Genomic DNA, 13565 nt, shown 5'->3' on the forward strand with positions numbered 1-13565 from the left:
AGCAACCTATGTCCCCTAGGCAATGTATTATCATTTGATTACATTTATGTCCCAGCTTTTTCCTCTTGCAAAGAACTCAGGGCAGCTTCCATAGCCCCATTTTATCCTCACTACAATGCCAGATCTGTTGGGCTGCTAACCTGACTTTTCTTGACACAGCATGATCTGTTTTTATTATATTCGCAGCCTGTCGTCTTTTCTGCAAGAAACCCACGGTGGCTTCATAACAATTCCTTCTCTCTGATTTATCTGCCCAGCAGCCCTGTGAGGTAGGCTAGGCTTGGAGTCCATGACTGGCCCAAAATCTCCTAGTAATCTGATAAGTGATCAGATCTAGGGGTGAGCTGCTCCCATCTGAGGAAGGAGACAACAGTTTAGCTTAGAGGAAAGGCTGAGCAATGGGAGGAGGATAGAAGGAGACACACACAACTGCACAGCATGGAGAACATGAGTAGGCCTCTCTTGCAGTGCTAGAGCCTGGAGTCACTCCAGGGAGCTGCTTGGTAGGAGATTCAGCACCCATCAAAGCAGGAATGTCATCTTAACAGTGCAGAGTTAACCTCTGACATTTTCTACCCCAAGTTGTAGCAATGGCCACTCACTTGGATACCTTAAAATGGGGCCAGGAAAATGCATGGAGGAGACCAGCTGTGGAGGGAGGGAGGGAGGGAGGGAGGGTGCTGCTGAGAGTATCAGCAGGGACAACCACTGCCTCTTAGAGCAACCCGGCTTGAGTCAGGGACCCCCAGACCTCGCAGGCTGCATCTTGAAAGCACGGCCATTAACCAGGTGGGATTTAGCACCCCGACTCAGGTGGGAGGAAGAGCTTGAATGGGTTCAGAGGCACTGGGGAAGGGACTACAAAAGGAACAGAAGGAGAAGAGCAACCTTTGGAAACAGCAGTTCAGGCAAAAGTAACAGACGCTGCACAAGTCGCATCTTCCTACATGTTGCCTAAGCTGGGTTCTTCCAAGAGGGTAGGGCCCCAGCTGGGATCCAGAGAATTGCAAGTCTGACAGCAAGATGAAGCACAGAGGCAGGAGTGAAGAAAAACCGAGCCGAGCAAAGGCAGACCAACATTAGCCTCTCCTGGCTTGTGCCCACAAGTCTTTGACAGAAGTGAAGCGAGCGTCCTGAACTTCAGCCTGTCCGTAGATGGCTGAGTACTTCAGGGGTGAGCCATCTGAGTCAGCACAAGCTGGGAAAATAATTTCTTCCACTGTGAGCTTCCACCGGCTGGCTCAATAAATGCCCGAGGCTTTCAGGGAGAGGGTGGTGGAAGGGTCTCACAGCAGCCCAGCTGAACCTCCCCCCCCCCCCCGGCCTTTTGGCCTTGAAGGTCTGAGATCATGCATACAGCTGCTTTAACAACCGTATGCAGGCTTAGCTTCACAAACTGAGCTGCTAACTGGAAGGCAGCTCTTTAAAAGAAAATGGATTTCTTGGCAGCGGCAATGGCTGCTTGTCCTGATATTACCTCCGGAACTGGAGAAAGTACATCTCCATGTCGCAGGTGTTAGGAGACACGAGCAGGAAGCTTGGGTTTCCCCTGGCCCGCCACTGCGTGGGCTCGACGAGATAAGCCCTTGGCCTAATCCAGCAGCACTCTCCTTATAGATCTTTCTCTGCTCCCGTTTCTTGGGAGGTGGCTTACTTTTCGGCAAGGTTGGGAGGTAATAGAGGGGAACGGCTTTCGTTCACCGAGTTCTGCAGAAGGCACTTCCCGCGTGCAATCTGCCACCAAGGGTCCACCTTGCCAACTAGGTTAATGACCCCCTTGATGCTAGTCAGACAGATGGCAGGAAGAATGGCCGAGCTGTATTCCGCTGTTACAAGTCGACAGGAAACCCGGTTTGTGCTCCAGACAGACGTCAGCTCGGTCCATCGAAAATGTTTGCTCTGAGGATGGGATCCGGTGGCCGGCTAGCAGACCTGAGTACCCGTCTCTCTTCCCTCAGCAAATATTGTTTGACAATGGGGCTGTGTGAAGGAGCTGGATGGTTAATGAGCGCACTTAATACCTGCCAGCATCACCTGGGGGAGTTTAATGTCACAACAGAGCACTGAACTCAGTGGAATCAGCAATTTAGTGCTATCTGGTAGAGTGAGGCTTGTCCTGACCTAGGCTTCCCCAGCCAGGTGCCCCTCCAATGCATGCAACTACATCTCCCATCATTGGCAACTGGCTATGGACAAAGAGACAACCTTAGGGAACAGCATACAGAAAAAAATGAGAGAGCACGGTGGTAGGCAACTTGGCACATCCCCAGAATTTTTAGACTACAACTCCCATAATCCTCATCTTGCATGCTAGGTCTGATGGGAGTTGTGGTCCAAAATTAGGCTGGATTGACTGCACTGGGGGAAGGGGATGTGTCTGTCCCCCACCTTCCCACGGTGGCCTCCTGAGAATGCTGCACAATGTATCAAGATCCAGCTGAAGGGGAAGAGCTGCGGGGGGGGGGGTGCTGGGAGGGAAGACCCCCCAATTTGGCTGGGGGCACCCCCTATGTGGGGGAACCCTTCCTCTCAGGCTGCGTAAACCAAAACCTGGAGAGCATCAGGTTGCCTTATCCTGTCATCTGGTGGTCTGGCTCCCTGTCATTGCTCAGCAAAGTGGGAACAGAATAATACTGACATTTTCAAAACTAAGAGTCAGGCCACCACTACAACTTACAGAGCTACCTTTATATCCTACCTTTTTCCTCTTGCGAGGAACCCGAGGCATCTTACAGTCTGCCTCTTCCTCTCCATTTCATCCACACAGCAACCCTGCAAGGTAGGCGAGGCGGAGCATTTGTGACCGCCCCAAATCCCAGGCAACATTCACATCCACAGTCCTGCTCTAACGTGAGCAAGCCTGACTCCAACCCCTGTGCCCTGATCCTTCCCTCAGGTGGATTTTGTGTAAGCCCCCTTGAAGCATGAGGGTGCCAGTGTGGCACAGTGGTTCAGAGCATGGGACTGGGACTCAGGTGATCCAGGTTCGAGTCCCCACTCGGCCATGGAGCCAGCTGGGTGACTCTGGGCCAGTCACAGACTTGCAGCCCAACCTACCTCACAGGGTTGTTGTTGTGGGTATAAGATGGAGGAGGAGAATGATGTCAGCTGCCTTGAGCCCTTTGTAGGAAAAAGGCAGGATATAAATCGCAATATATAATATTGCGATTTTTATTTTTTTTATAATAAAATAAAGAGCTGGCTGAGTAGGAAAGGAAGACGTGCGTCACCAGCAAGATAACACAGGCCACATTAAACCTGCACCTGCTCATGTGCAGATGCACATTTAGACATCATTATAACAATTTCAGCAGGACAGGCCCTCCTCCACTTGCGCCCAGCTCAGCCTGGGGCTGCTGCGGACGTCTGAAAGGCCCACCGTTGGCTTCCGGCGCTCCTTCGCGTTAAACCAGAACCGTGAACAGGAAATTGGCCTCCCCGTAGACTTTCCACATCGAGTTCCGACTGCGGGACTTGCATTTTTTCTTCCCACCAGAGGGTGCTAAAAACTGGGCATGGCTGTAGCTAGACAGGTCGCACTGCAAGGCAGGATGGAAGGAAGCTCCCAAAAGGGGACCTTTTTCCGTCTCTGGTTCAGCCTCAGATGAAGAGGCGAGCAACCCGCGTGTAGCTTGGTGGTTCTTCAAGCGGAGAAGCCAGGCGTTTGGAGCCGCTTTGGAAGCCGGCTGGCCGGTGGGAGCATTTGGACCCCTCCCCTCTTAAAATGTACCCATAAGGATGCTGGGCAATGTCATATTTGTTAGTCCCCCCCCCTTTAGGCTTTTACTTGGCATCGGGTCCAACTGAAAGACTTCCATGCTATGCCAAAAAGGGCAACCCCAAGATCAAAGCACTCATTTAACTCCCCCGTGGAGAAAAATTGTAAGGCTGGATCTTTGGGATTAGAAAAGGGGGTGTAAGGAGGTTTATGCCTGGAAATGGTGTATAAAATAATTAATGGATTGGAGACATTTTTCTCTGCCTCTCATCACCCTAGAATCCAGAGGGGTTTTCCCATGAGGCTGTTTGGAGGCAAATTCGGGGCAGATTGAAAGAAGGGCTTCATGTGGTGCATTGTTTAAACTATCCACTGCTTCTGGGTTTTCTTTGGGCACCTGGTTGGTCGCTGTGTGTGTGAACAGAATGCTGGACCAGGTGGACTCTGGGTCCGATCCAGCAGGGCGCTGCTTATGTCGGTATGCTTGGAAGAGAGAGGAAGAAGGAATCCCTCGAAACAGTGTCAGGTCTCCATGGCCCACTTAGCTAAGTCCACGTAGCTGAAACAGTCGCCTGCCTTTCCCTTGTTGACCCCTGCCTGCATCACCTTTTCTCTCTTGCCTTCCTCGTGATCTGTGCTTTTTTTGTCATAGAACGCACCGGAATGGAGTTCCGGCCCCTTTTTTCAACAGATTTTCCAAGTTTTAAAAGTAACTTTTGGAAATTTGATGTTTGGTCCACGTGGATTCGAATCGCCCTGTCGAGCGTAGCAGGTCGGCGGCAAAAGCATTAAAACGGTGCATGTGGGCTGCTTGTGTGTCGAGTCCGATGCATGCGCACTTCGTCTGCGCTGGTTGTGATGGCGCTGCTCGGCTTGTGGTTGGTCGTGTGGTCGCGTGCTGAGTGCTTACTGTGGGTGGCGACTGTTATGTTTCATTACACAACTGACATGTGTGGGTGTGTGTACAGTGATTGACTGCATGTGAAACGTAAATAAATTCATGAGTTCTGGCAGCTTTTTTCATACAAAAAAAGCACTGCTCATGATTAATATAGATTGGAAGCCCCTTGGGGCCAAGATTTGTTTTCTGCACGCCGTAAAGTGTCTTGCAACCTGCAGCAAGACACTACAGTGTAGAGTGATTCCCTTTGAGGTTCCTCCCACTGATCTTGTCCTCCGTTTTTTTCTGTAAAGTTGTGATTTATTTTAAACCATCCATATCCTTCCTTTTTCCTCCTACAAAGAAATCGAGGAAGTTCACATGGTCTTCCTCCTCTCGGTGTCATCCTCACAACAACCCTGTGGGGTAGGTTAGGCTGAGAGCCAGCAACTGGCCCAAAGTCCCCCGTGAGCTTAATGGCTGATGAGAACCCAAGTCTGCCAACTTCCATTTCAACACTAACCACTACACCCCATTGGCTTTCTTGTACTTGGGGCCCAGTTGAGTCTGCTGATACCTCGGCCTTGTGCATCAATGGAGTTGTTTTGGAATTATAAAGATCCACACAGAGAAACAAGTTTGTTATTACATTAGGATATAATATCACTAATAATATAGTGATATAATAATATAATATACCAACATCTGACAGACATGAACAGACAGGCACAAAAACAGCTGGAGGCTTCGGCGAATGGGGCGGCATAGAAGCTCCCCAAATAAATAAATAAATAAATAAATAAATAGTTAGTTCCAGCTTTCCTGGGGGTTTTTTTTGCCATTGTCTTTCTTTCTGCACAAACAATGGCTTGTCAGTGTAGCTGGATTTTGTCCTCACAATAACCCATATTTCTACGACAACCCACATTCAAGAGAGTCAGTGTGGTGTCGTGGTTAAGAGCACAGGTCTGGGACTCAGGTGATCCGGGTTCGAGTCCCCGCTCAGCCATGGAGCCAACCGGGTGACTTTGGGCCAGTCACAGACTCTCCGTGCAACCTACCTCACAGGGCTGTTGTTGTGGGGATAAGAGGGAGAGCAGAAGGGGAAGACTGATGGAAGCTGCTCTGAGGTCTTTGTAAGGGAAAAGAAAGAAAAAGATGGGATATACATCGAATAAATAATGCTGAAGCCTCGTGTAGGTTGTCTGAACCCAGTCTGTATCTCCCGAAAAGTTGTTCTAATGGCGGGGGGGGCGGGGGGCTTACAGGGGCCTGCAGAGTGAGTTCCGAAGACCAGGTCCATGCCCTCTTCCTCCAGTGAGGAGTTACCAGTGGGTTCCAGTGCCTGAAGACATCTTACACTTCCATTCATAGAACGGGCCATAAAGATGAACCCACTGAATGTTCTATTCAGAAGACATCTCAGTACCATCTTAGCCAGCTATTAAAACCAGGGCCATGCTGATGGCCACCTACCAAAATAATTCCAGAGCTTCTGCTCATGAGGCTTTTAACCCACCACTTTATGTATCCTTCTGCTCCAGGTACCTTGTGGGATTAAGAATTTTGGAAGTGTTGCTCTGGATTTTCCAGCTTCCCCCCCTCCTCCCTGCCTTTTTATATGTTCCATGATGCACCCACAAGCTACAGCTGCTGCATTATAGCAGAACTGTGAAAATACACAAGCTTCTCAATGTGAGATTCCCAGATAATTCCAGACTCCCCTCATCTAAAAAAAAAAAGACCCCTGGAAAGAGTTGCAAAGCCCAAGAGGGTGTTGCTGACGAACACACAATAAATTCCTAGTGCAGTCATACAGGAGAAGCAAGAAGGACCTTTAGGTTCCGGAGGCTTGGCACAAGTACAGAAAAAGCTTGTTCTTCCTGGACACAGCTGGATGATCTTCAGGAGAGTTGGAATACAGAAGAAGGCCTCTGGCAATGATTTTAATGAGAGTCACTCAGTAGAAGGCGGTCCTTCAGATACCCTGGTCTTGATGCACTAAGAGCATGAAAGATCAACACAACCACTTTGAACTGGGCTGAGGAACAAATCGGAAGTTCATGATATTTGATCATAGAACCACGGAACAGCAGAGTTGGAAGAGGCTGTGAAGGCTACCAGGTCCGTCCTCCTGCTCCATGCAGGACTCTCAGTTGGAAAATATCTTGGATTCTTTAATAAACATGATAATATGTAGACACACTGCGACTAAGGAAGGGGTCCCCCTGGCCCTGCCAAAGTACAGCAATAAAATGATTGGGATGCTTCCAAATAGAAGGTGTCGTTCCAAGCTGGCTGGCACATGCTGGAATCATCCTTTTTTCCATCTAAACATGCACCTTAAATCTGGATTCGGCCCTTCGTCTGGAAGCAGCCCAGCTGGCATGTTCAGCTGCAAGCAGGGAGAGTTTAGCATCGAATTTGCTTTTCCTGAGTCAGGGGCAGAGAAGTGTGGGGTGATTATGGACAGAAAGACGGAATGGAGATCGTCCTGGCGTGAGCTTTAAGGGCGAATTGCCACTTGCATAATTAGATGTTGTCCCACAGCCAAGCCAAGAGTTCATTCTAGGCAACTCTGCTTGGAAGCAGTGGGTGACAGAGTGTTTTTCTAACAATTGCTAAGACAACTGCGGTCGTTGCCCAGCAACCCGGGTGAACAAGCCACAGAGGTGCCACAGTCCCAGGCGGAACGGGCAGTGCAGGGTTGGGCTTGGGTGTAGCCACGTCTGCCTGCCCGAAGCTTCTTTGCTGTAGAGGTTTTAATGCTTTACTGTTGCAATTATGGTTTCAAATTAAAATGGAAAAATGGAGCAGGGAGGAAGGGAGTGGGCCTTTTTTTCAAGAATGTTTCCTTTCCAAATGAGCAAGCTGGTTCGTGAGCTATTTTGGCTGGGTTGAGATCACCCAGTTAGTCGCACTCAAGGTATGAGTGTGAGTTGGGTCTGAACTCAGCCATGCTAACGAACTCTGGCTTGTTGATCCATGAAGGGAACTCCTGGGTTTTTGTTAGGTTGTGAGCTAAGCATTGTTCACCACAACTGGGTTCACATGTGCTTGCAAACACAGCAGTTGTGAATAAGTGCGTCCAGAAATAAGCAAATCTTTTGCAGAGATGCACACAACAGATTCCTACACTGTCCTTCACAGCATGGGGAAATTAACTCACTGCAAAAGATTAAGTGACTACTGCAGATTTTAGATACTATAAATGTTTGTAGAAAGATGAAGGCAGCTGGATTAGTGTATTAAGTACCACACATTAGACCTGTCTGGAAGATTATTCCTAACTGATACGACAGGAAAAAGGTGAAGGTGAGGAGGGAGGGTTCACCAAGTGATGAATGGGGTTAGTATGATTATTGTTAGTAATTGTTATTTTTCCCCCTGCGAGGAACCCGAGGCAGCCTGCATAGGCCTTCTCCATTCCCCTGTATCCTTGCAAAAACAGCCCTGTGAGGTAGGTTAGGCTGTGAGCCTGTGGCTTTATTTTACTTATTTTATTGATTGATTGATTGATTTCTATCCTGCCTTTTTTCCTACAAAGGGCTCAAGGCAGCTTACATCTCCTCCTCCATCTTATCCCCACAACAACAACCCTGTGAGGTAGGTTGGGCTGAGAGTCTGTGACTGGCCCAAAGTCACCCAGTTGGCTCCATGGCTGAGCGGGGACTCGAACCCGGATCGTCTGAGTCCCAGTCCCGTGCTCTTAACCACTACGCCACACAGGCTCTCTTTGGGTCTTTTGGCTGACCCAAAGTCACCCAGTGAGCTTCATGGCTGAGTGGGGACTAGAACACAGCTCTCCCAGGTCACCAGTCCAACACTCTAACCACTCCACTCCACTGTCACGAGGCTTTGAAAGCTATGTGCACGCCTCAGTGTCAAGGGTGGGCTACATGATGGGCAGACTGGATAAATTCAGACCTATTTTGGAGGAGGAGGAAAGCAGGCATATTTACTTTGTTTCAGAGAAAGGGGAGGCCAAAGGGCTGCAGTTCCTGGCTGGTCCCAGGTGCATGGACACCTAAAGCAGTCACAGGCTGCTTTTGGGCCGCAAGTGTCTGGCAAGACAAGGTGATGTAGGGGATGACAGCAAAACTGCAAGAAGCTGGACAGGTTGCAAAGAAAAAGCCAGCATGGCTGAGCCTTTGAGTAACAACATTCCGTGGGAAGAGGACCTGGGTCAGTTTGACTGGGGTGGAACCCTGGCACTGCGACTGGCTGAGGACTGCAAAGCTAAGGGGTCAGAAGCTCAGCCCAAAGGCACTGGAGGAAGGGGGCAGAAAGGGGAGAGCACTCGGAGCGCTTTCTTTCAGCTTCGGCTGATCCATCAGCTGCGCCCCTACCTGGAGAACGACTGCCTGGCGACAGTGACACATGTGTTGGTGACTTCCCGCCTTGACTTCTGTAACGCGCTGTACATGGGGCTACCCTTCAAGATGGTCCGGATACTTCAATTGGTTCAAAATAGAGCTGCCAGGCTGCTGATGGGGACGGGGCATTATGTTCACATGACTCCAGTCCTCCGTCAGCTTCACTGGCTTCCCATTGAAGTCTGGGCCCAATTCAAGGTGTTGGTGATGACCTATAAAGCCCTAAACGGCTTGGGTCCTGGTTACCTGAAGGAGCGCTTACAACCATATATGCCCGACCGCCCCTTGAGATCTGTGGGAGAGGCCCTTCTCCGGGAACCCTCCGTGAAGGAAATTAGGAGGGTGGGTACTCGGAGGAGGGCCTTCTCTGCGGTGGCGCCCAATCTATGGAATGCGCTCCCCAGAGAGGTCCGCCTGGCGCTGTCGTTATTTGCTTTTCGGCACCAGGCGAAGACCTTTTTATTCAAATGTTATTTTAATTGTTAATATTATTTATTCATTTTATTCTTTGGCCAGGGCAACTTAATTTATATTGTTAATTTATATTGTTTTATTGAATTCTATTTATTTATGGTTGTGAGCCGCCCCGAGGCTTCGGCGAATGGGGCGGCACAGAAGTCCCCTAAATAAACAAACAAACAAACAAACAAGGAACCCAAAGAAGGTGGTGGTGGAGGAAAGGGCAGAGGACATGGGGCAGGGATGCAAGGGGGGCTCTAGACAGACATTCACTGTCGTCGAAGCCAGGGGGACAGAGAAATGCTAGAAAGGCTGGTCAAAGGCCATAGTTAAAGGAAGTGGAATAACGCAAACCATGGCTTGAACCAGAGGGAGTCAGTGACGTACGGCACTTCCGTAGCCGCTTAGGGAAGTGGACCAGTGCACACAATCCCTCTTCTCAGGGTTTCCTTTAAATGGACATGAGGGTGCACATGTCAAAACTCCTTTCTCCCCCAAAATGCAATGCAGTGCCCCTTTGTACTTCCCCAAGCCCCCAGAGTCTCAGGAGAAATGCAAACTGTGCATCGCCCTGAAAATGGGGCAAAAAAAGAGAAAAGGATGAACTCTTGCCCCCCCCCCCCCCCGTACGCAAGAATCCTGTCTAAGGGGAAGCTCTATTTTTGCAGCATGAAAAGAAGCATGATTGCCCGCTCGCTTCTGCATGCCGAATTTTGCCACAAGACTGTAAGGTTTGAGAACACAAATTCCCATTGGGATCTTTCGTTGGGTGGTCTGCCAAACTACTTCCCCTTCTTCTCTCTTTCGTGTACTTACAAAGATCGCATATTCAACAGGCGCAGCTTTCCATATCTTGGCATATCCACGCCTTCGGTTATGTCAGAAAGCACACTTTTGGTTCAACAACTTACCCGGACAGGCTATAGTTAAAACCAGTCCCCTCCCGCTCCCCCCCTACACAAACTCATATAGGCTTTGCAGAGGCATGCTCTTGGCTGCTGCCACCCTTGCAAACACATTGCATCTAAAAATAGTCTTGGGTTCAGTTCAGGAAGGGGAAGGAATCACCTGATTTCCCTGTGCAGCCCTTGGGGAAAGTACACATTACACAGCCGATCCGTGTGTCTTTTCACATTAGCTCAGAAGGGCCTAGTTCTAATTGGACAAGTACATCTGCATCCAGGCCGGACACTTTCCGACCAGATCTGGGGTCCGCAGGATTGAATGCTAAGCCTCCAGGTGGGGAGAAACTCTCTGCCCTCAGGTACTGGAAAGATTCAGGGCTCAGGTCCACAGAACCCTGTGAGGGGGGGACATGATATCCCTCTAGAAGTTCCTCAAAGGCTGCCACAAAGAGGAAGGTCAAGATCTCTTCTTGCTGATCCCAGAGTGTAGGACACAGAATAATCAGTTCATGTTGCGACAACCCAGATTCAGGCTGGACATCAGGAAAAGCTTCCTCACTGTTGGAGCAATACAAGAGTGGAACCAGCAGCCTGGAGAGGTGGGGGGCTCTCCCACACTGGAGACATTCAAGAAGAAACTGGACAGTCACCTGAGTGGAATGGTGTAACCTAATGTCCTGCAACAGCAGGCAGCTGGACTTGATGGCCTTCTTGGCCCCTTCCAACTCTACTATTCTATGATTCTATGAACACATGACAAAAATTTTAAAAAGCACACATATAATGTACATATGCTGTTTGTGTGTGTCTTTAAAGGTCACTTCTCCGAAGGACACCCCTATTTGTACAAAAGAATGTATAGACAGGGGAGAGGAAGGATTCTGATTTCCAATAAACCCCCAGACAGGAAAATTCAAGGGGGATTAGTCAAAGTGGGTATCATCTGCCTGCCCCCCTGGTGTGGGTAGGTTGGGGTCCCCCCATTTCACCAAAGGCAGAGGGTGTTTCTTTGCTCAGTCACTTGAGGATGGATGGATAAGCCCTGAGAAGATGTCCTTGTGGATTAGTTCCTTCCCACAAGGAATCTTTAAGCAAGTTTTTCTTGGAAGCAAATTTGTTTTCCAGTCAGCTCTGAATGAGGAAACTCGCTTGCAGATCCGAAGTGGGTTAATCAAACATCATGCCTCATTTTCTTCATGGAATCTACACCCAAGCTGTGTGTCCTGTGACTCAGACACTGCGCTCACGTAGAGCATTGCAAAACTTGGGTGCTGCCATGTCATCTTGGGCCACGCTTTCTTCCAGTCTCATTAGGCTCCCTGCAACTCTACCCGCTGCTCTCAGAACTGCTGAGAAACAGAAAATTAGTGTTAGGAAACCAGACGTGTCAGACTGTAACCGGCTGGGAAATGAGTTGCAGTCCAGCAAATTTCTCTCTTTTTCTCATTCTCTCTCTCTGTGGGCACGAACCAGATTGGTTATAAATAAAGTCTGCAAGCACAAGGGCTGTGATTTGTTGGTTTCCCTTGCCAGAAATGGTGGCACAAGCTCAGGTCACTCTTGCTGCGCATAAACACTGCAGACGGTCTTTCAAATTATGCCCATACCATACAAGAACAACCAGTTTTAACTTGTGCAGCTGCATCTCGCTGACTGAATTTAACCTCCTGCAAGGAAGCAGCCCTGCTGTGTCCCCAGGTGACTTCATTAACTGCGTCTGACACACGGAGAGCCCATGTGCTTCTTAGCCCTTCAGAATAATTCCAGTTAGCAAGGCTTTCCCCCCTCTGGGGCCACCTCCGATGTATTCCACCCGCAGAGAGGAAACTGAGCAAACTGCTTGTTTCTAATGTCCTTGATTGTACAGATAATCACTGTGGTCCTGGGAGAGAAATATGCTCACTGGCAGCATTTTCCCACCCTACTCCATCCATGTACTTGCAAAAGTCTCACGATTGCGCCAGTCCAAGATACTGATAAAAGTCCTCCATTGGGATAAATAGGGAAACTTTTGCAGGAATATCTGGTCTGCACTACCATCTCCTTTGATCCTGCCTCCTCGACACCTGCCTTTTCCCACTGCTGGTCAGGCCCCTTCTTAAAATCAACACCCGAGACTATAATAGAACAGCCCATTTCCTCTGGCCATGTACAGAGTAACCCTTCCTTGCTGCCGGCAACTGCTGCCCCCTAGCTCTCAGAATAAAAGAGCAGGCCTTCCTTCCAGGTTAGTCAGGAGTGTTCTCACACAAGTCCCACCCCCACACATCCCTTCTCTTTTCAAAATAAGCATTGCCCTTAGACACAGTTTGATAACACAGTGCAAACATTTATTCTGAACTGACTGCACACCGAAGGCAGCTTGCAGGGCCATAAGCAGGGATCTGCAAATGACCTTCTTGTTCAGCTATTTTAAGCCTTGCAATGCAACGTAATCTGCTGCTCACGCATGCACCCAGCTACTCTCTGTTTCCCCATGCGCAGGAGATGCACTGTTCCCTCCAGTCAGCTCCCCAACTGCTTCCTGCTTATTTTGGCAGCTAGCAGATTGCTCCTAGCCATTGTGTTTCTCGTGGCTTGCACACTAGAAATAGAAGGTACTTTCCCCCATTGCAGCCCCATCAATCCCCAACGCATGCTCAAAAGCACCTGCTGAGGCCAACCACTGCTTCCAAATGAGTGTACATGGATATAACTTGCTTCCAAATATGTTCTCCGTTATGCTTCCACACTTGTCTTAGCATCAACAGAAATATCTTAAGTGCAATATCTTAAATGCAATGTGTACATAGCCTCACTGTGTCCAGCAGCTCCAAAACAAGAACTAATTCTCACTATGTAGTACCTGGAATTTTGCAAATCTGACCCTTTAACTAAAGTGCAAAGCGGAACGGTACACCATCAGAACTGGTTTTCTTCTCACCCCTCTCCCCGCATGGTTCAAGGCAGCTGTGCCTGGCTTATTTGCTATTTTGGCTGCAAAATGTTTTCATTGGCTCGGAAATTACTATGGATGCAATTTGCGCATTTGTGCCTCGAATACAAAAGCACCAGCAGAAACTTCCAAAGCTTAATTCAACCCAGTGGGTTTAAGTTATTTTGGTCATCCTCTTGCTAAACCTGTTTTGGATCGGTTTGCATTTTATTTTGGCCACTCAGGGCAGGCACTTTCTGTTCTTATGCGGCTTCCGATTGCTGAAATTCCTGTTTCATTGCCCAGAGTAAAG

This window comes from Varanus komodoensis, unplaced genomic scaffold (assembly GCF_004798865.1).
Source record: "Varanus komodoensis strain SLA01 unplaced genomic scaffold, ASM479886v1 scaffold8, whole genome shotgun sequence".
In the NCBI taxonomy this organism is placed as follows: Eukaryota; Metazoa; Chordata; class Lepidosauria; order Squamata; family Varanidae; genus Varanus; species Varanus komodoensis.